The following is a 23,048-nucleotide window of genomic DNA, read 5'->3' as shown; positions in this document are numbered from 1 at the left end:
TAAGACTAGATTAATCACAGTTCGCACAGAGGTTTTTTATCAGTCATTCTTCCCGTGCTCCATACATGACTGGAACGGGAAGAATCCCTGATAACTGGTACAATGGGACGTCCCCTAGGCCATGCACTTCAAGGTGGTTTGCGCGTAATGAATACAGATGTAGGCGTACACATCAGATACCCTTGTTCCTCAAAGAGTTGAGAATGATCGCTACTATTACACACCATAGACAGCCCCAAGTATTGAATCACGAAATCCCGGCCGCTGTAGCCGAGCGGTTCTAGGCGCTTTAGTCCGGAACCGCGCTGCTGCTACTGTCGCAGGTTCGAATGCTGCCTCGAGCATGGATGTGTGTGACGTCCTTAGGTTAGTTAGGTTTAAGTAGTTCTCAGTCTAGGGGACTGATGACCTCAGATGTTAAGTCCCATAGTGCTTAGAGCCGTCTGAACCATTTGATTTGAATCTCGAAATAATTATTTAAATAAAAAACGTTTTTAATATAACACTTTTTAAAATAGACTAAAAAGTATAAAATAGTTCATCCTAGCGACATACACATTGCTAACGCGGCATACATGTTCCTGGACATGTGTGCCTGTGAATTTTTAATAGCTATGAAAATATTTGTAGAATTTAAAACAAAAAACGTGGAGGACATGTAACAACTATAAGTAAGTAGGTAAAACATTGATGCATCAGTTATTTATTGTACTCCACTTTTTTTCTTTTTGACTTCTACGTATTTTCATAGCTATTAAAAATTGCGAAGCTCACATTTTCAGTACTATCTGCATGGGTTTAGAAATCTGTATAGGGCTAGGATAAATTATTTTATTCTATGTGTTCAGTTTTGAAAACATGTTATATTAAAAAGTTTTTTATTACAATAATTATTTTCTGCTTTTTAATCTTGTGTGTGTCAAATTTTTTAGTCGATTTTAAATTTTTTGATGAGATTGTAACAGAGACATGTCATAAATTTCAGAATTATTTCAGTTTCTCTTCACCTGAGTCAACCAGTACATTGCTTCCTAGGCCGGCCGCGGTGGTCTAGCTGTTCTAGGCGCTCAGTCAGGAACCGCGCGACCACTACGGTCGCAGGTTCGAATCCTGCCTCGGGCATGGATGTGTGTGATGTCCTTAGGTTAGTTAGGTTTAAGTAGTTCTAAGTTCTAGGGGACTTATGACCACACATGTTGAGTCCCATAGTGCTCAGAGCCATTTGAACCATTTGAACCATTGCTTCCTCCTGTTATTATCCCGCAAAAGACATGTAAGGTAAAAATTAGAGAGTCGAGCTCACACGGTACTAATCAGCAACCGTTCTTATCGCGAAACGTTCGCAAGTGGAACAGGAGGAAAGGGAGTGGGAGTGGTATGAAAAGTACTCTCCGCCACACACCAGACGAAAGAGGTTTAATACTTCAGGTAATCGAGTTCTGAGCTTTTCTGAAACTTTCAAGTCTCTAACTCATCATGAAATGATAATGATAAACAAAGTACGCTGCGCCACATACCAGACACGAGAGCGGGTTAATATTGCATTGCCATTCAGTTCTGAGCTACGAGTATGTTCTAAGTTTCAAACCCCTAGCTCATCGGAAAATAATAGTGCAAACAATTCTCCGCCACACACCAGGCAACAAAGCGAGCTAATGTTGCATTGTCATCCAGTTCTGAGCTATGTTGACGGTTTCACATCTCTAGTTCACCGGGAAGCTATTTTAAAATCAATCGCAAAATTTGTGACCAACAGACAGAAATGTGACAATAAAAGAACATAGCGATCGGAAGGGAGTGTCGATGCAAACAGCGTTTCTCGAAATCTCTACCAGCGGCCGTGGATCGTTCGCGCAACTATCTGTTCTGGAGGATTATCGCGTCAGAAGTCAGCTGATAATGATAACGTAGCGCAAAAGGCGGCAGTATGCCGACGCACGCCTATCATGGCGTCCCCGAAGCCACGTGCTTCTGAGTGCGTCTACGCACGGTGAAGTTCGACGTGAAGCAACTCCAACTCGCATGTCTGCTGCTTCGACGCGCTCCCGGAGTCCTAAAGGTGGGTTACAGCACTGCTAGCTCTCTCTGTCTTAACGTCTCGTCAGTGCTGGAATTTTTCCTCACGTCTTGCAAGCCCAGATTGTGCGAAACACAGTCTGTTCTGCTCGTTCATGAGATCCAGAAGTCAAAGGGCAGTGGTGCTAAGATTGACGCCGTGTTTCTTATTATTCGGAAAGGCTTCGAATATTTCTGATACCGGCCAAAATGCGAGTGGCAGAACTGTGCTGATAGCGCGTATTATATTTTACGATAATTCACGTCAGGTTTAGTAAACATTACTGAAGATAATTGAAACATTTACGCAGGCCTGCCTTATTCGCCCCAGACTAAGAATTCAATAATGAAAAATTTCTGACAGGTGTAAATATTACCGAACTATTAGTTTAATAAGTCATGGTTGCAAAATACTAACACAAATTACACAAATGGCCATTAAAATTGCTACACCAAGAAGAAATGCAGATGATAAACGGGTATTCATTGGACACATATATTATACTGGAACTGACATGTGATTACAATTTCACGCATTTTGGGTGCATAGATCCAGAGAAATCAGTACCCAGAACAACCACCTCTGGCCATAATAACGGCCTTGATAAGTCTGGGCTTTGAGTCAAACAGAGCTTGGATGGCGTGTACAGGTACAACTGCCCATGCAGCTTCAACACGATACCACAGTTCATCAATAGTAGTGACTGGTGTATTGTGACGAGCCAGTTGCTCGGCCACCATTGACCAGACGTTTTCAATTGGTGAGAGATCTGGAGAGTGTGCTGGCCAGGGCAGCAGTCGAACATTTTCTGTGTCCAGAAAGGCCCGTACAGAACCTGCAACATGCGGTCGTGCATTATCCTGCTAAAATGTAGGGTTTCGCAGGGATCGAATGAAAGGTAGAGCCACGGGTCGTAACACATCTGCAATGCAACGTCCACTGTTCAAAGTGGCGTCAATGCGAACAAGAGGTGACCGAGACGTCTAACCAATGGCAGCCCATACCATCACGCCGGGTGATACGCCAGTATGGCGATGACGAATACACGCTTCCAATGTGCGTTCACCGCTATGTCGCTAAATACGTATGCGACCATCATGATGCTGTAAACAGAATCTGGATTCATCCGAAAAAATGACGTTTTGCCATTCGTGCACCCAGGTTAGACGTTGAGTACACCATCGCAAGCGCTCCTCTCTGTGGTGCGGCGCCAAGGGTCACTGCAGCCATGGTCTCCGAGCTGATAGTCCATGATGAACTGTTCGAGCAGATGGTTGTTGTCTTGCAAACGTCCCCATCTGTTGACTAAGGGATCGAGACGTGGCAGCACGATCCGTTACAGCCATGCGGATAAGATGCCTGTCATCTCCACTGCTAGTGATACGAGGCCGTTGGAATCCAGCACGGCGTTCCGTATTGCCCTCCTGAACCCACCGATTCCATATTCTGCTAACAGTCATTACATCTCGACCAACGCGAGCAGCAATGTCGCGATACGATAAACCACAATCGCGACAGGCTAGAATCCGACCTTTATCAAAGTCGGAAACGTGGTGGTACGCATTTCTACTCCTTACACGAGGCATCACAAAAACGTTTCACCTGGCAACGCTGGTCAACTGCTGTTTGTGTATCAGAAATCGGTTGGAAACTTTCCTTATGGCAGCACGTTGTAGGTGTCGCCACCGGTGCTAACCTTTTGTGAATGCTCTGAAAAGCTAATCATTTGCATATCACAGCATCTTCTTCCTGTTCATTTGCGACTGTAGCACGTCATCTTCGCGGTGTAGCAATTTTAATGGCCAGTAGTGTATTTAATAAGAATGGAAAACTGGTAGAAGCCGCCGTCGGGGAAGGTCAGTTTGGATTCCGGAGAAATGGACAAACACGTGAGCAATACTGACGCTATGACGTCACTTAGAAGATACTTTAAGAAAAAGCAAACCTACAATTATAGCATTTGCAGACTTAGAGAAAGCTTTCGGCAATATTGACTCGAATGGTTTCTTTGAAATTCTGAAGGCAGCAAGGGGAAAGGCAGGGGGCGAAAGGCTGTTTACATCTTGTACGTAAACCAGATCGCAGTTACGAGTCGAGGGGCATGAAAAGGAAGCAGTGGTTGCGAAGGGAGTGAGACAGGGTTATAGCCTATCCCCGACGTTACTCAAGCTGTACATTGTGCACGCAGCATAAGACAGTAAAGAAAAATTTGGTGTAGGAATTATAGTTCAGGCAGAAGAAATAAAAACTTTGTGGTTTGCTGGTGACAATGTAATTATGTCAGGTGCAGCAAAGGACTTGGAAGAGCAGTTGAACGGGATGCACAATATCTTGAGAGAGGGATGTAAGATGAACATCAACAAAAGCAAAACAAGAAGACTGCAATGTAGTCGAAATAAATCAGCTGATGGTGAGAGGGTTAGGTTAGAAAACTAGACACACAGAGTAGATGAGTTTTGCTATTTGAGAAGCAAAATAATTGATGATGGCCGAAGTACAGATGATATACAATTTACTCTGGCAGTGGCAAGAAAAGCTTTGTGTTGAAGGGAAGGTTGTTAACATCTAATATAGACTTAAGGTTCAAGGCTCTGAGCACTATGGGACTCAACATCTGAGGTCATCCGTCCCCTAGACTTAGAACTACTTAAACCTAAGGACATCACACACATCCATGCCCGAGGCAGGAGTAGAACCTGCGACCGTAGCAGCAGCGCGGTTGCGGACTGAAGCGCCTAGAACCGCTCGACCACCGCGGCCGGCATAGACTTAAGTGTTAGGGAGTCTTTTCGGGAGGCATTTGTCTGGATTGTAGCCATGTATGGAAGAGAAACATGGACGAGAAACATGGACGATTAGACAAGAAGACGATAGAAGTTTTTCAAATGTGATGCTACAGAAAAATGCTACACATGAGGTTGGTATACTACGTAACTAATGAGGAATTACTGAACAGAATTGGGGAGGCAGGAAATTTGTGGCACAACTTGACTAAAACGAGGGATCGGTTGACAGGACACATTTTGAGACATCAAGGGATCACTAATTTAGTATTGGAGGAAGTTTGGGGAGTGAAAATCATAGAGAGAGTCCAAGAAACGAAAACATAAGCAGGTTCAAAGGGATGTTGGTTGCAGAGGTTATCCAGAGATGAAGAGGCTTACACAGGATCGAGTAGCATGGAGAGCTGCATCAAACCAGTCTTCGAATAACAAGAACAGCAACAACAACAACAACACTGAAACAAATCAAAATACTCTGCCTGAAAAACAAAAAAAACAAAAAAAAAACTAAGGCACCCGTAAGACATGGTCTAATGTCAGTGTAAATTTTTACACGTACACATCATCAGTGGGTATATAAATAATTACAGCTGCATTTTTGTGTGACAGTTAAAATGACCACCACAATGTATTAGAGCAGGTGTTTAATGTTGCTGCCTGGCGTAGTAGCGTACATAAGGGACACGTACAGCAGCAGACGTTGAGTGATCATGTGGAGGACAGAGATGCCACGTACTGGTGTGAGACAGCGTTATCAGCACCTAACAGAGTTTAAAAAGGGCCTCATTGCGGGTCTCCGTTTGGTTGGTGAGGTCGAGCAATATCCAGATTTATGGGGAATCTAGAGGTTATAGTGGCCCAATATTGGACCGCATGAGAACGTGAGGCGTGGCATAGCCATCGTCAAGGTTCCAGTTGACCTTAACTGAGCACCACGAGGGAGGATCACTGCACTGCGCGCCAAGAGCATCATCATCCCTTTACGTCTCCATCTGTCATCCGAGAACCAGTAATGGATTCACTGCATCATCCTGCACCACTGCTCTGAGACCAACAGCAACTGGAGTATGGAATTACCTAGACTGCCATTAACGCCACAAGATAGCTGTGTAGATTGAAGGTGGATGGGAGAGAAAGGAAAGGAAAGAGAAGTGAATATTGATGTCAGCTGCGTCGGGACATTATGCGGAATATGCGGCGACGAGTGAAAATATGTGCCAGCCTGGGATTCGATCCCAGGACCTTCTGCTTACTCGGCAGTTGCATTAACCACTGCGCCACCCACACACTGCGTTTATCGCAAATCCGTGGACTATCTGGCCACCCAACCTCCCACCTGGCTCCACCTATCGGCAGTCCCCGTGCATGTCCTCCATGCTGGCTACTTTGAGATTCCTGCAGACTTCGGACGTAATTATGGATCTGCACTGAAGGTGGTGGGTTCATTGCCCATTGAGGCGATTCAGTTGTGTGAATGCATGGTGTCTGTTCTTTCGGACATGCCCATTGAGGCGATTCAGTTGTGTGGATGTATGGTGTCTGTTCTTTCGGACATGTCCGAAAGAACGGATACAATGTATTCACATAACAGCTGTTGCTGTCGATGCCTTGTCTGGGAAGAACGGATTACTGATGAATGGCACTGCACTGTGATGCTCTGGATGATCATCAGCGAGTATGGCTCTGACATGGAGAGAGGTACCATTCTTCCAGAGTTTTGGAGGGGCACAGCGGTGTTACTGCTGACGTTATGGTGTGGGGAGTCACTGCCCATGACTCATAGCTGGTAGTGATTGAGGAAGCTCTGACGTTATATTGGTACGTTACAGATATCCTGCGTCCTGAAGTGTTACCTCTCAAGCGAGAGTATCATGGCGTCATTTTTCAACAGGATAATGGCTCTGAGCACTATGGGACTTAACATCTATGGTCATCAGTCCCCTAGAACTTAGAACTACTTAAACCTAACTAACCTAAAGACATCACACAACACCCAGTCATCACGAGGCAGAGAAAATCCCTGACCCCGCCGGGAATCGAACCCGGGAACAGGATAATGCTCGACCACAATGGCAGGTATCTCCGCGAACTGCCTGTGTGATGGTGAGGTACCTCTGCGATCAACTTGGACGTCAGATCCACCCCAGTGTCAGTATGTACGATATCAAGAACCAGTTACAGCAGCTGTGGACGAGCATGCCCCAGGAGAGGATGCAATGGCTCTATGGCGCCCTCCCCAAGTGACTCAGTGCCTGCATTCAGGCTACAGTGGGTACAACCACACTGTTTTGTACATTTGACTCGATATTGTTATCAATAAAATAACACCACATACCCTGTCAACCAGTGAAGTTTCATTTCGTTTCCCCCTACACTTCAGGGTGTTCTAGTGTATGTAACCCATTATAAAAAATGTAAGCGTAGGCTTCCGCGGCCGTTGTCTTCTTCAATAAAATTCTTCAGGGTATCAGACCGCATCGTCATAATTTAAAATGCGCCAACGTTTCGGCCAGCGTTGCAGCTAGCCTTCATCAGGGCCTTACGTTAACTGCTAAATGAACACACTTGGTTCCTTAAATAGCTGCACGAGAAAACCGTGTCGTTACTTGATTGGCTGTAAAAGGAGGAGGAGGAGGGGTGAAAGGTATGCTTTATTGGTGTTTCCTTTATTATCTGTCATTGGCTGAAATAGCTGTTTTCTATTGGTCTTTGTATTAATCCACCCCATTGGAGGAGACGGACGAATAGCGAACAGGTGATGGCTGTGACGTCACACTGTTTCCATGCTGTCCAGAAGCCGGCTGCGGCGTGCCATTACTTTGTGTGCTCGCGACCACTACTGCGGCTCTCCGCGTGTCTGCATGGGCCGCCACGGCTCTGCCACCGCTCCATAGCCCTGCTATTGCAGGCAGCCAAGACCTCGGAAGCTTGTACCCGTCCTCTCTATTCATGTTGGCGGGTCTTTTGGCTATTTCTATCGCCTCTCTAATCTTTCTTTTGAAAGTGAGAGGCTGTTTCGCCAGGACGCGGGCTTCTTGAAAAAATATTGGTTTCCCGCACTCGTCTCTGTGTTCCGCCACTGCTGACTTAGTGTGTTGTTTCAGGCGGATATATCTTTCATGTTCCGAGAGCCTTGTGCTAATCGGACGTCCCGTCTCACCTATGTAGACTAATCCACACGCACAACCAATTTCATACACGCCAGCTGTGTGTAGTTTGTCAGCTGCATCCTTGGTAGAACCGAGCATGTCTGATATTTTGTTTCTGCTTCGGAAAATTGGTTTGATGTCGGCTTTTCGTAGAATTTTGCCAATACGTTCGGTGACCCCTTGTACATATGGTAACACAGCAATACTCTGTGCCTCCTTCTCCTCTTCCCTATTAGTCTTCTCCCTTGTCGACATGGTGCTGTCTATCATCTGCTTCCCATAGCCATTAGTTCCGAAGATGGACCTGAGGCGTTCAAGTTCTGTCTTCAGCCAATGACAGATAATAAAGGAAACACCAATAAAGCATACCTTTCACCCCTCCTCCTCCTCCTTTTACAGCCAATCAAGTAACGACACGGTTTCCTCGTGCAGCTATTTAAGGAACCAAGTGTGTTCATTTAGCAGTTAACGTAAGGCCCTGATGAAGGGTAGCTGCAACGCTGGCCGAAACGTTGGCGCATTTTAAATTATGACGATGCGGTCTGATACCCTGAAGAATTTTATTGAACATTATAAAAAATGTTTCATGACTCCAAAATAACGTTATGCACGAGACTAGCAAGGGTAACAGTTCGTGTGTGTGTATTGTGTATGAAACCAGGGACCTAGAAACAACGAAGGCTTCGTCCCGCCATAGCCCTCAATGGTTCACAGCCCTACAACAGGCCACATCAGTCCACCCACCCCACCGCCACCCCACACTGAACCCAGGGTTATTGTGCGGTTGGGCTCCCAGCGGACAAACCCCCCGTCCCTGGTAACGTCTCATACAAGTGTAACCCCAAATGTTTGTGTGGTAGAGTAATTATGGCATATGTGCACGTGGAGATAGTGTTTGCACAGCAATCGCCGATATTGTGTAACTGAGGCGGAATAGGGGGAATCAGCTCGCATTCGTCTAGGCAGATGGAAAACCGCCTTAAAAACCATCCACAGGCTGGCCGGCACACCGGACCTCGACACTATTTCGCCGGGCGGATTCGTGTCGGGGACCGGCACGCCTTCCCGCTCGGGAAGCAGCGCTTTAAACCGCTTGGCTAGCCAGTCGGGCGGGGTACCAGTTTAGTTACAGATGCTATTAAAAAATATCAGCAAGGACATGAACAAGATTTCTCGAGGAGAGTACTAAAACGAAACCGCTACTTTCGGTTTGTGACTGATAATAACGGAATTAAGGGGAGATTGTATGTCAAATCAGATGAAATTTGACGTTTTCTGTTTTCTGTTCAATAATGTGCTTTAAACTCTACTGAGCATTTTGGTGTAACATACGCTAAAAACAGATAATTTTAAGACCTTCAAATATTAATTTAAAATTTCACATGTGGCAGACAATTTTTGGCAGCTCCTATCAGTGCCGGAGTTGAACAGTCATATCTTAGCAATTATACAAAGGCTGTAAATTACCTTGTTTGTGGATGCCACTGTCCTCAGAGGCTAGCACTACAAATAAAAAAAGCTTTTCTTTGTGGTTGGCTATATAAGACTATATAAGGCCTACATGAAAATAATGTGCTAGCCAGCGTTTTCTGTACTTCCACATACTGCTCTCTTACACATATATAAAATGACTAAGTGTAAAAGTATTTTTAATAAACACAAATTTGGGGGTAACAGATGTGTGAAATCCGAATTTGCGTCTGAAGGTCTAGAAAACACTTGCAAACAGTGAAGACAGTAATGTGTCTGGAGTGACCACGCCCTCTAGTGCCTGGTGCAAGTACTATTTTCTAGTAATCTTTGGCAGTAATGGTGGCAGTCAAACCTATATTAAAAAATTTGGTTAATACAAAGGTATTAAAGAAATATTTGTAAGAGAAGGCCCATAATGTGAATGAATCCTTCAGTAATGATGTGTGGTGCAATGTGCCTAAAATGTTGTTGTCGGCTTCATGACTCTATAAAGTCATGTAATAACTTTCGACGATGGCAACTATAAAAGACTGAAGGTTCCAGAAAAGCCACAGGCAATCATTGTAGGCAAAACCATCCCTTCCTTCCGTCTCCTTGATTTTTATATCTATCTATGGCCATCCTATCAACCTCAAGCCCCACCCTCAAGTACTTTGGCGTCTCCCTTGACCTTCTCTCCTGGATCCCCCATCTCCGTACGATCCAAGCCAAGGCACGCCCTCCCGACTCCGCCTCCTCAAACTCCTCTCTGACCACACATGTGGTTTGGACCCCTCCACTGTCCTCCACACTTATAAATCCTTCCCCATCCTCTGTTATGCCTATCCTTCCTGGATTTCCGCCCCTCCTACCTACTACAAGTCCCTTCAAACCCTGGAACGCCACGACTCCACCTCGCCTATCGCATCCACCTCCCAGCCCCCACGTGGCTCCTCTATGAATTAATTCCTTTCCCACACCATGTCCTCTTTCTTGAACAGATACAGATCCTTTACACCTCCTGTAAACTTGACCCCCCTCACCCACTTCTCTCTCCCGTCCTTTCCCTCCACAATCTGCTGCCACGCCTGTACTTCTGGAACCCACCCACTCTCCATCTTCCACCCTCCATACCCTTGCCCAAGGTGACTTCCACCAACTCCCTCTCCCAGATGATGGCCTCATCCCCTCCATCTACCTCTCCTACCAAATTTGACCCTCCCCTTCCTCCTCCTGAGCTTTTCCTCCAGGGCTCCTATTTTCCTTCTATCCCTCCTAACTTCCCTCCCCTCCTCTCTCCCTCTCCTCGCCCCCCCCCCCTGCTCTTACACACCCAACCCTACACTCTCCCCTCCCCCTCACTTCCTCAAACTGGTGTCCTCCCCACCTCCCCCCTACCCACCGCTATTCCTTATGGCAGGTCCCAGCCCCCCCCCCCTCCCCAACCCACCTATTTCGTGCAATAGTGTGTGCAATGCGTTGAAGTTCATCGTCAGTGTTTTCTCTGCAGTGTTTCTCCATTCCAGTGCAATTGTGTCTCTTCAGTGACCTCCACCATTCAACAGTGTACTCATTGTACCTTTGTGTACGTTTGCACTCGCTTGTGCAATTCAGTGTCTTCATTTCGAACGTCTTCGTTATTATCATTGTGTGTGTTGCCTGTTGTTTCATATTCTCTGTGGCCGAAGAGCATCGTAGATAGGCCGCTGGCGGTGAGATTAAAGCAGGATACAGCTAGACGTCTGTGAGAACTGGATGTGCTTCGTGTAGTCCAAGCAGAGTTTGTTGCTCAGTAAATAACAAAAGAATTGAGAGAGACCCGAATAAGGCAACCATTTAGCGATTGTGGCACTGAAAAGGACACAAACGATAACCCAGGACAATTGTAGTCCATGAAAGAATCAGAACTCTAAGCTTGTATAAAATTTTGTAATTAAAAGAGCTTTCAATCTTAGTGTCTCAGAACTACTTTTTTCTTATAAATGACCCACTGTCTCAAAAAATTACTGAAGGTAGAAACATGAAATTTTCACAGCGTGACAGGAATAAGATTCAACACATATGGAACTAGAAAAATAAAAATATCCTTTGTTTGGCATTCATTACGTTCATATATCTCCATAATTCTGCCAAAAAAATTAAGAGGTTGCGAAAAAATCACAACAGCTCTCGTAAAACAATGTTTACATTAATTCTAGTTCAGTAGTCTACAAAGCTACATTCATCAATTTGGAAAATTGGAAGTCGCTGTCTTAAAAACCTTCCGAGATGATGGGTCATGAAGTCTGATTATTTAACTTTGCCGTCCGGCGACACCACAGTGGTGGCGTGCGTATAACCCGGCCGCTGTGGTCGAGCTGCTCTAGACGCTTCACTGCGGAACCACGCGGCTGCTACTGTCGCAGGTTCGAATCCTGCCTCGGGGATGGTGAAAGGTGGCTACACTGAGTCACAGCGCCAGAGATTGCGCCAAAGAGTTTTATTCCGCCGTCTCCATTGGCAGTGCTTGTTGAGAAGTTCCCATGGGCAGTGCTTGTTCAGAAGTTGTGGTAGTTAGTGCCTCGCTGAGAGGATGATGATAGCTGTACTATTTGAGGCCATGTTGTGTGCAGTTGTTTTGATGGGCTAGACACCAGGTGTTGTTGGATTGGGGATGTTGTAATGATCAGAGTGTACTTTTCGTCAATATATATGAAGGTAAAGAAGATTTTTTTATTTCAAATGTCTTAAACATTAATGCCTCTTGGTCACAGGTTCAGTCAACAAAGCATCTGGCTTGTGTTCATGTATTAGAGTGTAATTCTGGTTTCTATGTGCAATTATAGTAATTCTGTTTTTTTTATTACTTCAGTGAATGGCGTTTAAAGCATCTTGTCGAAATGAGACAGAAACCGTGCCAGATGTCTACGTTGAATCACACTTCCACACACAGAACAGTTACACTTGTGCTTTGTTGTTTCGTAGTTTTTGTTTCGTAGCTTTTATAGTTGCTGGGGACTTAATTAATTAATTGTGTTAACGGAAGTTTCCTTTCATTCCTTGTTATTCTATGCAGTCAGATTGCGTACTAATACTAGTCAGGGCTAACCGGTTACGACACTTCGTAACCGGACAAACAGCGACTAAAAATTTAAATTATTAGCATTCTTTTTAATTAAGCCCCCATGCAATGGATGTGTGTGATGTCCTTAGGTTAGTTAGGTTTAAGCAGTTCTAAGTCTCTAGGGGACTGATGACTTCCGATGTTAAGTCCCATAGTGCTTAGAGGCATTTGAACCATTTCCTGTGCATAGTATCGCCCAGTGACCGGTGACAGCACTTAAGTATCTTTTTCATTCTGTTGGTATTTTGTTTAGGTAACAATAAATTACACACGTGAACAAGTTTTTGTTTTTTTTTTTTTTGTTTTTATAAGTACTTGTGCACTTTCATCACGGGAGACGAAAGAGACGATGCGATTATTTACGATGAATGCCCGGACGTCTTGTCTGACGTTCCGGACGACTTGGCCGATTGGGAAGAAGATAAAGGATATAAAAAAAAGTGAAGCAGAATCGTCGGAAGACAGTGGAATACATGCAAGAAGAATTCGGCGAACGCTACGGTTGCCAACTAATTCGGATGAATCAGACTATGATCTACTGAGGACCAGTAGTAAATTTGAAGGATCTCCGGGTCCTCACATATTTTCCAAAGATACACAGAGCGTCGTGGATATCGTAGAATTATATATTGGGAACTATCTATTTCCGTATATTAGCAACGAAACCAACAAGTATTTCAGTCAAAATTGCAATAGAAGGAAACTGGATGAAAAAAATGCCAAATTTGGCGACGTTACGGGACGCGAGCTTTGAAAATGGTTTTGTCTTGCTATCCTTTCGGGAATTCTAAAAAACAGTAAGGATCGATGACTACTGGTCAACGAATCCGTTGATAGACACACCGATATTTCGCAAAACGATGTCCCGCAACCGATTCAGACAAATTATCATTTTTACATTTTTCCGACTACAACAATAAACCGGATAATGCCTACCGGCTTTTCAAAGTGCAATTCGTAATTGATTATTTGTCCAAAAAGTTCAAAGAAACGTTTAATCTAAGTCGAAACATTTCAATTGATGAAGGAATGATACCGTAGCGTGGACAGTTGAACTTTAAAGTTTACAAACCGTCGAAAATTACGAAATATGGCATACTCATTCGGACGCTATGTGATTCGAGTACGGGATACATTTCCTCATTCAAGAAATATTCCGGCGCTGGACAGCCTTTAGCAAAAACAGTGACGGAACCATTGACACCTTCTTATGGAAAGTAGCATCACCTCTACATGGATAATTATTATGACAGTGTAGAACTTGCACAGAAGTTACTTGAAAAGAAAATTCGAGTTTGTGGAACTATACGGCAAAATAGAGGATTTCTGGAAAAATTAAAGCGCGCAAAAGTCAATGTGTTTGAAGCTTGTCATCAACGGAAAGGTGACAAGCGGCCGGCGACAAGCCGAGTAATCCGAATTAGCGCTGCCGGCGCCAAGCGACGGCAGAGTGTTAACATTGGCAGCACAGGGCGTACAATCTCCCCTTTACGTAATCAGTCAGGTATCTTCGAAACCGATTACTTCAAACAGCAACCGATCCGAAATATAAGTAAGTGCGACGGGAAGAAACCGGCAACATTCTGTGACATTATATATGTGGTGTAAGTTCGAGAACCTCTTGTCGACCCCTATTCAATAGTCTTGAAATTCTGACATTGCTCCCACAGTATATATTTTCTTTAATGTCGTTTGTTGTTAGCAATATTAGCCTATTCCCAAGAGTTAGCAGCTTTCACTCAGTTAATACTAACAAGGGAACCTCCCCATCGCACCCCCCTCAGATTTAGTTATAAGTTGGCACAGTGGATAGGGCTTCAAAATCTGAACACAGATCAATCGAGAAAACAGGAAGAAGTTGTGTGGAACTATGGAAAAATAAGCAAAATATACTACCTGAGTAGTCCATGCGCAACATAGGTAACATCAAGGAGACATTGAGCACACGAGCGTCGTGGTTCCGTGGTTAGCGTGAGCAGCTGCGCAGCGGGAGGTCCATAGTTCACGTCTCCCCTCGAGTGAAAAATTTTTTTTCTTTATTTTCGCAAAGTTATGATCAGTCAGTTTGTTCATTGACGTCTCTGTTCACTGTAATAAGTTTAGTGTCTGTGTTTTGCGACCGCACCGCAAAACCGTGCGATTAGTAGACGAAAGGACGTGGCTCTCCAATGGGAACCGAAAACATTTGATCGCAAGGTCATAGGTCAACCGATTCCTCCACAGGAAAACATGTCTGATATATTTTATACGACACTGGTGACGGCATGTGCGTGACATGACAGGAATATGTTGTCGACCCACCTAACTTGTACACTTGGCAAATGGGTAAAGAGATTCTTCTACCTTGCCCTATTTAGGTTTTCTTGTGATAAGCATTCCAAAAAAAGTGATGAAAACATAAGAGTTAGTCACATAAACTGAAAATAAAAAAAATAAATTTTTCACTCGAGAGAAGCCTTGAACCAAGGACCTCTCGCTCCGCAGCTACTCACGCTAACCACGGGACCACGGCACTGCTGAGCTGATATTGTCCTTGATGTTGCAGATCTTCCACATGGACTACTCAGTTTGTATATTTTGCTTATTTTTTCATAGTTCCACACCACTTCTTCCTGTTTTCTCGATTGATCTGTGTTCAGTTTTTCAAGGCCTATCCACTGTGCCAACTTATAACTAAATCTGAAGGGGGTGCGATGGGGAGGTTCCCTTGTAAGCAGAAATCAAATCTGCATGTGGCTTACACTCCCTTGACTCTTGTGCAGAAAGGAGTGCACTATTCTGCTGCATCCATTTTCAATAAGCTACCGCAAGAACTCAAAAATCGTAGCAGTAGCCCAAACGCTTTCAAGTGTAAACTGAAGAGATTGCTCATGGCTCACTCCTTCTCTTCTGTCGAGGAGCCCCTGGAAGAGATAAAAAATTAAGCAAATTCCAGTGTTACAGTGTTGATTTTCTTTATTTAAACTTACGACTTGTCACCTTCTAATATCGTGTTATAATTTCATGTATTGACTCGTTCCATGACCGTGGAGACTTCTCCTTAATTTGGTCCCACGGAACAATAAATAAATAAATAAACCGCATCGCCGACACACGGAAGTCCGCACCGCAGAATGGGTCAGTGTCGGTCGCCCCAGCACAAGCGCAATGTCCTGCTGGTTGCCGTCCAGTGCAACTCCCGCCGAAGAAGACAACAGATGGGGAGCATCCGTCCGCCAATGCCAGGGGGGTGACGACGGAATCGCCTAGGCATATATCGGCCAGTGCCCTCGCTTGGCGACGCCTTCGGGAAACGATGCCATTGCGATGTACTAACTCAGACTCTTTATTTGTAAAACGGGTTAATGAAGCTGGCTCCGTAGGACTCAAGGGCACGGCCACACAACTGTCGCGTTGCCCTACTACTGTTCTGTTAACTTCGTATAAGTAGGTTAAATTGCGGGCAATAATAGGGCAGGCGAAATGATTGAATGAAGAGTGGAAGTTTCAAACGTTCTAAGAGAAATTTTTTTTCACAAAATGCGTTGTCGGTACTGTTGTGTAAATGGCTCTGAGCACTATGGGAACATCTGAGATCATCAGTCCCCTAGAACTTAGAACTACTTAAACCTAACTAACCTAAGGTCATCACACACATCCGTGCCCGAGGCCGGACTCGAACCTGCGACCGTAGCGGTCGCGTGGTTACAGACAGAAGCGCCTAGAACGGCTCGGTCACACTGGTCGGCGGTGCTGTTGTGTTCTCGGCATTTGTCACACATCTCTCGAATTATTTACGAAGTCCTAAAACTTCGAGAAAATGTTTCAAACGTTCGTTACTGAATGGCGTATGGTGGATGTGCGAAGGAGTGTTTCCTTCTGGAGTTCCAAGTGCCATGTGGCAAGGCCTTCGCTCCTCGAGATTTGCAGAAGACCAAGGGACCTGAGCGAAACTTTCACACTTTTATACACTACTGGCCATTAAAATTGCTACACCACGAAGATGACGTGCTACAAACGCGAAATTTAACCGACAGGAAGAAGATGCTGTGATATGCAAATGATTAGCTTTTCAGAGCATTGACACAAGGTTGGCGCCGGTGGCGACACCTACAACGTGCTGACATGAGGGAAGCTTCCAACCGATTTCTCATACACAAACAGCAGTTGACCAGCGTTGCCTGGTGAAACGTTGTTGTGATGCCTCGTGTAAAAAGGAGAAATGTGTACCATCACGTTTCCGACTTTGATAAAGGTCGGATTGTAGCCCATCGGGATTTCGGTTTGTCGTATCGCGACATTTCTGCTCGCGTTGGTCGAGATCCAATGACTGTTAGCAGAATATGGAATCGGTGGGTTCAGGAGGGTAATACGGAACTCCGTGCTGGATCCCAATGGCCTCGTATCACTAGCAGTCGAGATGGTAGGCATCTTATCCGCATGGCTGTAACGCATCGTGCAGCCACGTCTCGATCCCTGAGTCAACGGGGACGTTTGCAAGACAACCATCTGCACGAACAGTTCGACGACGTTTGCACCAGCATGGACTATCAGCTCGGAGACCACGGCTGCGGTTACCCATGACGCTGCATCACAGACAGGAGCGCCTGCGATGGTCTACTCGACGACGAACATGGGTGCACGAATGGCAAAACGTCGTTTTTTTTCTAATGAATCCAGGTTCTGTTTATAGCATCATGATGGTCGCATCCGTGTTTGGCGATATCGCGTTTATTCGTCATCGCCATACTGGCGTATCACCCTGCGTGATGGTATGGGGTGCCATTTGTTACACGTCTCGGTCACCTGTTGTTCGCACTGACGGCACTTTGAACAGTGGACGTTACATTTCAGATGTGTTACGACCCGTTGCTCTACCCTTCATTCGATCCCTGTTAAACCCTACATTTCAGTAGGATAATGCACGACCGCATGTTGCAGGTCCAGCACGGGCCTTTCTGGATACTGAAAATGTTCGACTGCTGCCGTGACCAGCACGTTATCCAGATCTCTCACCAACAGAAGAGGTCTGGTCAATGGTGGCCGAGCAACTGGCTCGTCACAATACGCCAGTCACTACTCTTGATGAACTGTGGTATCGTGTTGAAGCTGCATGGGCAGCTGTACCTGTACATGCCATCCAAGCTCTGTTTGACTCAATGCCCAGGCGTATCAAGGCCGTTATTACTGCCAGAGGTGGTTGTTCTGGGTACTGATTTCTCAGGATCTATGCACCCAAATTGCGTGAAAATGTAATCACATATATTTTTCCAATGAATACCCGTTATATAGATATGTTTTTCTTATGGGACCAAACTGCTGAGGTCATCGGTCCCTAGGCTTACACACTACTTAATCTAACTTAACCTAACTTACGCTGTAGACAACACAAACACCCATGCCCGAGGGAGGACTTGAACCTCCGACGTGGGGAGCCGAACGGACCATGCAAGACGCCTAGACCGCGCGGCTGCCCCACGCGGCCGGCAATATTTGGAACAACTGTAGTTGTTGGGATAAGGGTATGATGAATTTATGATACATCCTTGTACATACAGAGCATTGCAATACGTTATTTGACGTAAGAATAAAGTAATCTTCGTATACTTTTTGTTTTTGTCGTATTCTTTAAGAGATACAAAAATGTTAGTTGGTTTAGTTATCCCTGAAAAGGTTATATATAATTGTGCCAGAGTAAGGACGGGATTTGGTAAATACAATCCTGCTCTTTGAAGCGTATGTCCCTACGACTTGTTTATAGTGGTCGCAAATGCAGTTGTAATAGCCAACTGTCTTCTTGTCAGTTGAAAATACACGGAACGAGATGGCGCAGTGGTTGGCAAAAAAATGATTCAAATGTCTCTGAGCACCATGGGACTTAACTTGTGAGGTCATCAGTCCACTAGAACTTAGAACTACTTAAACCAAACTAACATAAGCACACACATCCATGCCCGAGGTAGGATTCGAACCTGCGAACGTAGCGGTCGCGCCTAGAACCGCTCGGCCACCCAGGCCGGCAGTGGATAGCACAGTGGACTCGCTTTCAGGAGGACGATGGTTCAAACCTGCGCCCGGACATCCTGATTTAGGTTTCCCGTGATTTCTCTAAGTCACTTCAGGCAAATCCGGGATCGGTCTTTTGAAAAGGCACTGCCGGTTTCCTTCCCCATCCTTCCGTAATCCGAGTTTGTGCTGCGTCTCTAATGACATCGTAGTGAACGGGACGTTAAACACTAACCCCCTCATCCTCAACTGAAAAGACACGCTTGGATCGGCTGGTGTTAAGTTTATTCGTGGTTTTACAACAGTTTTCCCGGTGTCAATCAGCTGAGCATTAATTGTAAATTCGTTGACTTTTGTTACAACCTTGTGTACTCCATTGACAGTCATGTCGATCGTTGACGTTTCTTATCAATATGACAATAGCGTTTGTTCGTGGTATACGTTTATGTGGCAGTAATCCGGTCGGCTGTAATGAATGTGACAGTTCTACAGGATACAATTGACTATCAGCACCCTCGTCGTACTCTACGGAGTCACAAGTGTAGTAAATCTTTTAAGTCTTTCCGCAATGTTCCTCACAATTTCTTTCAGTGAAGTCTTCATTTTTTGGGTATAATATTGATGCGATGACAAATTTCTTAGGTTTTCGGCAATAACAGCGTTGGTTGGAAATACTTTCTCTACTATTCCGTCGTCTTCGCAGTAGACTTTCTTTACAGTCTTGACTGTGCCCGCTGAGCTGTATTTTAAAACTAATGACAATATTTCAGTGTCATCATTCGCTTGTAATTTCTGACTTTTCCTGCTGTTGAAGGAAAGTCTAGTATTAAATGCAAATATACACACATAAAAAATAGTTTTGCATCACCTCGGTTCCCAGAGACCCAGAACCTGTACACAAAACTGGAATAGATATCAACATAAACATTATTTCCGCTCTTTTTATTGCTCATGAAAACCACCCGTTGCAGCTTGTACCACCATACATCGAGACCTTTAGAGGTGGTGGTCCAGACTGCTGTACACGCCGGTACCTCTAATACCCAGTAGCACGTCCTCTTGCATTGTTGTATGCTTGTATTCGTCGTGGCACGCTATCCACAAGTTCATCAACAGACTGCTGGTCCAGATTGTCCCACTCCTCAACGGCGATTCGGCGGAGATCCCTCAGAATGGTTGGTGGGTCACGTGGTCCATAAACAGCCCTTTTCAATCTATCCCAGACATGTTCGATAGGGCTCATGTCTGCAGAACATGCTGGCCACTCTAGTCGACTATGTCGTTATCCTGAAGGAAGTCATTCACAAGATGTGCACGATGGGGGCGCGGATTGTCGTCCATGAAGACGAATGCCTCGCCAATATACTGCCGATGTTGCACTATCGGTCGGAGGATGGCGTTCACGTATCGTACAGCCGTTAGGGCGCCTTCCTCGACCATCAGCGGCATACGTTGGCCCCACATAATGCCACCCCAAACCAGCAGGTAACCTCCACCTTGCTGCACTCGCTGGACAGTGTGTCTAAGGCGTTCAGTCTGACCGGGTTCCCTCCAAACACGTCTCCAACGATTGTCTGATTCAAGGCATATGCGACACTCACTGGTGAAGAGAACGTAGTGCCATTTCTGAGCGGTCCATGTGGCATGTTGTTGGGCCCATCTGTACCGCGCTGCGTGATGTCGTGGTTTCAAAGATGGACTTTGCATGGACGTCGGGAGTGAAGCTGCGCATCAAGCACCCTATTGCGCACAGTTTGAGTCGTAACACGACGTCCTTGGCAACACCAAAAGCATTATTCAACATGGTGGCGTTGCTGTCAGGGTTTCTGCGAGCCATAATCCGTAGGTAGCGGTCATCCACTGCAGTAGCAGCCCTTGGGCGGCCTGAGCGAGGCATGTCATCGACAGTTCCCGCCTCTCTGTATCTCCTCCATGTCCTAACAACATCGCTTTGGCTCACTCCACAGTCAACGTCTGTCTGTAGGAGTTCTAGGCACTGGGGTGATGCAAAACTTGTTTGATGTGTGTATTTTGCTATGTTGTTGCACTTACACGGCCTCCATCATTCATTGCAAAAACACAAAACAGTACATACTGCACGTTTTATTATAAAACTGCCCCTCTAACCACTTTACGTCACTAGTGAAGGTGCGCTGATTCGTTTGAGATCTTAAAAATGCAAGCTTGTTTGTGTTTTTAGTTAGTAAATCTAACATAACGTTTTCCATTGGTTTCGGGTGAACTTTGTAACGAAAAATTACATGAAGCTTATCACTACCATAAATGTTGTACCTCACTGCATGAGTTAGCACCAAAATTTCACCAACTTTTCGTGGTAACATTAGCTTTTTCAACAGGTGCTTAATTTTCGGATTATCTGCAACTTAATTAGTGAAAGTTACCTACAAACGGAGAGCAAAACTTAGGGAAAGTAACTTTCCCATAATCTCACTGCAACGTAACACAGCTCGATGAAACATGGATCACACGTAGAAAGAACTGATACAGTATAATACAGAAGGTAACTGAGATGGTTGGTTGGTTGGTTGGTTTTGGGGAAGGAGACCAGACAGCGTGGTCATCGGTCTCATCGGATTAGGGAAGGATGGGGAAGGAAGTCGGCCGGCATTTGCCTGGAGTGATTTAGGGAAATCACGGAGAGCCTAAATCAGGATGGCCGGACGCGGGATTGAACCGTTGTCCTCCCGAATGCGAGTCCAGTGTCTAACTACTGCGCCACCTCGCTCGGTAGGGTAACTGAGAGAAACACGGAATGAAACCAACAGAAATGACATCTTTATTCGAAGTCAATAATTACTTTGACGACATCGTGATTTATGATGGTCCCTGGAATACTACAAACGGCAGGACGTGTTCTCAACAGGGTTGGCACTGCCTGCTCTTCAATGTTCCCCCGCTCTGGACACAAGGTTGGTAATGAATTCCTGTGGTAGTAGGCCTGTGCTCTCCATCCCTCCACCAGTGTGGCTGACAATAACTGGATGCTCGTTGCTGCACCTGGACGTGCTGCAATCCGTCTCTCCGACACATTCCACAAGAGTTCGATAGGACTCAAGTCAGGCGAACGGGCAGCTCGCCCGGCTAGCCGCGTGGTCTAACGCGCTGCTTCCCGAGCGGGGGTCCACGGCACGAATTCGCCCAGCGGTTAGTGTCGAGGTCCGGTGAGCCTGCCAGCCTGTGGATGGTTTTTAAGGCGGTTTTCCATCTGCCTCGGCGAATGCGAGTTGGTTCCCTTATTCTGCCTCAGTTAACTATCTCAGTGATTGCTGCGCAAACACCCACCATGTGAGTGTACACCATAATTACCCTACTATGCAAACATTTGGGGTTACACTCGTCTGGTATGAGACGTTCCCAGAGGGATGGGGTGGGGGGATCCACTGAGGGCCAAACCGCACAATAACCCTACAGGGTTCGATGTGGGCGGAAGTGGGGTGGGTGGACTGCTGTGGCCTGTTGTGGGGGTTGTGAATCACTGAGGGCTACAGCAGGACGAAGCCTCTCCGTCGTTTCTAGGGCCCCGGTTCAATACACAACACAGACAAGATGAACGGGCAGACGAGTGCATTCGCAGAACATCCTCTCGTTCTAAGAGCTGCTCCACCTGCAGTGTTCGATGCTGCCGCACGTTGTCATCAGAGGGGTATGCACCTCTTGAAAGACGCACATGGGCTGGAGTACTGTTTAACTTCTCTCCCCGTTAAATTGAAGTTAAATTATTATGACTGAATAATATCTGGTTACCTGAATGGAAACTTTTGGGCGAGAGAAATCGTTTCCCCAAAATTTTAACACAAATATCTCGCACACTCGCAGTTATAAATTTAATTACTCTTTCAATTGTCAAGCGTATAAAACAAAATGATTATGCAGTTACAGTTCACAATCGTACTTTTTCGGCCTCGCGATGTCGAAGTCAAAGCCCGGAATAAAATTTCTGTGACTCTTCAGAATTCCAGCGATCGTCGACTCTAAAAATTGTTAAAGTAGTCAGAGGCACGCCAGGGAGGAAGCCGTCTTGGGTACTATGACGTACTCACTCTGCAGCATGACAATCAGTTTCCACGTTGTGCATTAATTTCGATAAAAGTCCAGAAATTAATCTCTCAAAGCAGTGCGTAACGACCCTGGTTCAGGCTTTACCGATTTCTCAGGATACGAAGTTCTCTACGAGTTACGACGCCAAATCAATGTCCCGAGCCACAGACAAGAGAAAAGTGAAAATAACCTTCTACATTCATAAAATTGTATTTTTTGCATAAATGATCTTCATAGCTACCTTTCAGGGTACATCATCCTCATGTACATGGTGTTCAATAAGTAGCTACGCAGTTTGTAACTTTCCGTATTAAAGCCGTGGAAGTTACGAGGGTTGGAACTTAAATAGTGGCAACTAATTATTCACAACCGATACGAAAGAGTTACACGTTTGCACTTGTTACTGTCCTTCAAAGTAGTCACCAGCGTTGTGTAGAACCCGATGCCAGCGATGTGGAAGG

At 45.4% G+C, this 23,048-nt stretch overlaps 1 protein-coding gene across 2 annotated transcripts in view; it reads left to right on the top strand.

Annotated features, from left to right (window-relative positions):
• The first annotated feature begins 1,924 nt into the window (after positions 1-1,924).
• LOC126210372 (organic solute transporter subunit alpha-like) overlaps positions 1,925-23,048 on the top strand; it is an 86,072-nt gene continuing 64,948 nt past the window's right edge. For both annotated transcript variants that reach the window (XM_049939601.1, XM_049939600.1), the window contains exon 1: positions 1,925-2,059. The gene's annotated coding sequence lies outside the window, so the exon portion shown is untranslated. The remainder of the gene's footprint in view (positions 2,060-23,048) is intronic.

This window comes from Schistocerca nitens, chromosome 10 (assembly GCF_023898315.1).
Source record: "Schistocerca nitens isolate TAMUIC-IGC-003100 chromosome 10, iqSchNite1.1, whole genome shotgun sequence".
Lineage (NCBI taxonomy): Eukaryota > Metazoa > Arthropoda > Insecta > Orthoptera > Acrididae > Schistocerca > Schistocerca nitens.
This window is presented reverse-complemented; position numbering and strand designations above follow the sequence as displayed.